This window comes from Meles meles, chromosome 15 (genome assembly GCF_922984935.1).
Source record: "Meles meles chromosome 15, mMelMel3.1 paternal haplotype, whole genome shotgun sequence".
NCBI lineage: Eukaryota > Metazoa > Chordata > Mammalia > Carnivora > Mustelidae > Meles > Meles meles.
In genome coordinates, this window is record NC_060080.1 from 17,886,195 (window position 1) to 17,888,745 (window position 2,551).

At 43.5% G+C, this 2,551-nt stretch overlaps 1 pseudogene; it reads right to left on the reverse strand.

The window, feature by feature from the left end:
• Positions 1-507: 507 nt before the first annotated feature.
• On the reverse strand, positions 508-1,286 carry LOC123925627 (annotated as a pseudogene).
• Between the last annotated feature and the right edge of the window lie 1,265 nt (positions 1,287-2,551).

Here is a 2,551-nt window from a genome sequence, read left to right on the forward strand (position 1 = left end):
TGTCCCCAGTGACCAGTTCCATTCAACGGTCCTATGGACACAAAATCTGGATCCGTACAAGTCATGAAGAGGTGTAACGAGTACAGGTACCTCCGATGGTAAGACGACTGAGGCACATGACCTGCTTCCAATATGGACCTATGGGATTCAATATACAATGGGGTCCACAGCCCTCCCTTCCACCTGCTGACCCCACTATCCCCTTTCAGGCTTGAAGCAAGAGCCTGAAGCAACAGCAACAGCTTCACCAAACCTGGGGGCTAAGGCAAGTCCACTGAGATAGCTGAGGCATAAATTTTAATTGGGGCTCAGATTTGGGGTCAGGAAAAGCTTGCACAACCCTGAGTGATGCCTCCTTAAATTTTGTGCTCCAGGTCCCCTCCTGGACTCGCTCTAGCCCTATGGTCCCCTCTTGAATTTTATTTTTTAACCGTCTGAACAAAAGCAACAATTTATTGGTAATGGCAATGAATGGAACATTGACAGTCTCTGGCAAGAATCAAGCAACTATCCAGGAGCTGTGGATCTGACTGCAATATGGTCTTCCAGTGTCTTCTGTAAAAGGCTTGCCCCTTTTTTGCCAACTACTCGTTTGAAGTCATTCATATTTATTGCCTGGACTGGAGTACCAATAAAAGTGAAGTATGAAATTCTCCTTGTTTCTTCTTCACCTTGATTGGACTGAATAAATAAGTTACACTGTTAACATTCTGAAACTTAACATAACAAAGTGGGACAATGCCATCTTCTTCAATATCATCTTCTGTTAGTTCCCGAGCTTGAGCTGGTTCACTTCTTTCTGTTTCTCCAAAATCCACAGATCAGGATAGACTGATAAAAATGTTACATACTTAGGACCCTGACCATTATCTGGCCCTTGAAATTTCATTGCATAAAGCATAACCGGTTGATTAAATGAAACAGTAATAAGCAGCTGTTCATCACAATCAGATTCCAAGAAGGTCATATCTTTTCATAAAGAGTTATCAGATCCATGCTCATCACTTTCATTAAGACACTCACAGACAGCTTTGTTAAGAAAAGGCATTAAATCCGTATAGCCTTTTGACATACCTGTGTCCTCATTGTTTCCAGGGTCATTTTCTAAGTGCTGCTACATTTTTTTCCTTTAGTCCAACAGCATCTGCTCCTTGATATTGATTAATTTTCGCTTTGTTTCAAAAAAGCAGAAATGTAGCTGTTGCGGCCACTGACACACTCAAGGCCCCAGGTAGGAAGCCACTGCAGGTCCTCAAGCTTCTGGTTGCACCTGTACCCAGGACCATTTGGAGCCATGCACCAAATGCCTTTCCTCCATCCTGACCCACTACTTGTGGTCTTTCCCTGAGAAGCACCATCATTCTTTCAGGTTCCCAGTTAGAAAACCCTTGGAAGGTTCGCCAACCTTTCCCATTCATCTCACTGGGCCAGAAAACCTTGCTGACTCTTCTCTTCTGTGCTCTCTCTTTCTTTCTAGAGTCTCAGCTCCTGCTTTAAATCAGACTCACATCATCTTACAGCTCATTGTGCCAGACTCCTAACCAGCTCGGTGCCTGCAGGCTTACCCACATCTGGCCCATCCTCCACACATGTGCTTTATCAAAGCATAGTCCCTGGACCAGTGGCATCAATATCACCTGGAAACCTGATAAAAATGCAAATTTTCAGACTTCATCCCAGAACTACTGAATCAAAAACTCTGGAGGTGGGATCCAGCAATTAGAGTTTGAATCTGCCTTCATGATGCACACTAATGTTTAAGAATCATGCCTCTTGAGTACACAGATTAAGCTAAAATCTATGCTACTTTCTGATTTAAAAATCCTTCAGTGCCCCCCTGCCCCAAAGATGAAAGTCAGATTCATTGTCCTGGCTCTTCAGGTACTTTGCAATATGTCACCATCCTATTGCACATCACTCACTGTCCTGTTAGCCATAACTCAAAGTCCAGCCAAGTTGCCATCCAGACTAACCCCCTGAGAATGGACAGCATTCTCCTTAGTTACCTCCTGTTTCCAGGAATAACATCCATGTGTCCAATAACCATATTATTCTGTTGAAAGCATGCCCACACCAGTGCTCAGAATTCCTGGGGATAAATTAACCATACAGGAGCAGTAGGCATTGCTGGGAGTGGAAGGAAATTACCATGTGCTGAGTGCCTGCCACTGGCCAACCCTTGTTGACTAACTCCCCTATTATGTCTCACTGAATACTCATCAAAAGAATCCTATGAAGGACTACTTCAAAATAGGATGCCAGTATACCCAAGTCCTAAGGTGAATACAAAGGAGAGAGCCTCCATGGGATAGAGAGTAGAGTAGCAATAGTTGTAAAAACATGAAAAGTTGGGGAAAAAACAAAACAAACAAACAAACAAAATCCATGCTAAACCCAGTGCATTCCTTCCATGTTGTTCTGGAATCCTAGAATCCAACAGCCAGTCCCAGTCTCATCCTGTAAGTCCCTTAATACATTTTTTTTCTTGCCTGACTGCTGCTGAAGCAACAAAGTCAAAGGGACCCTCATGTTAGGCCCCTGATCTAAAGAC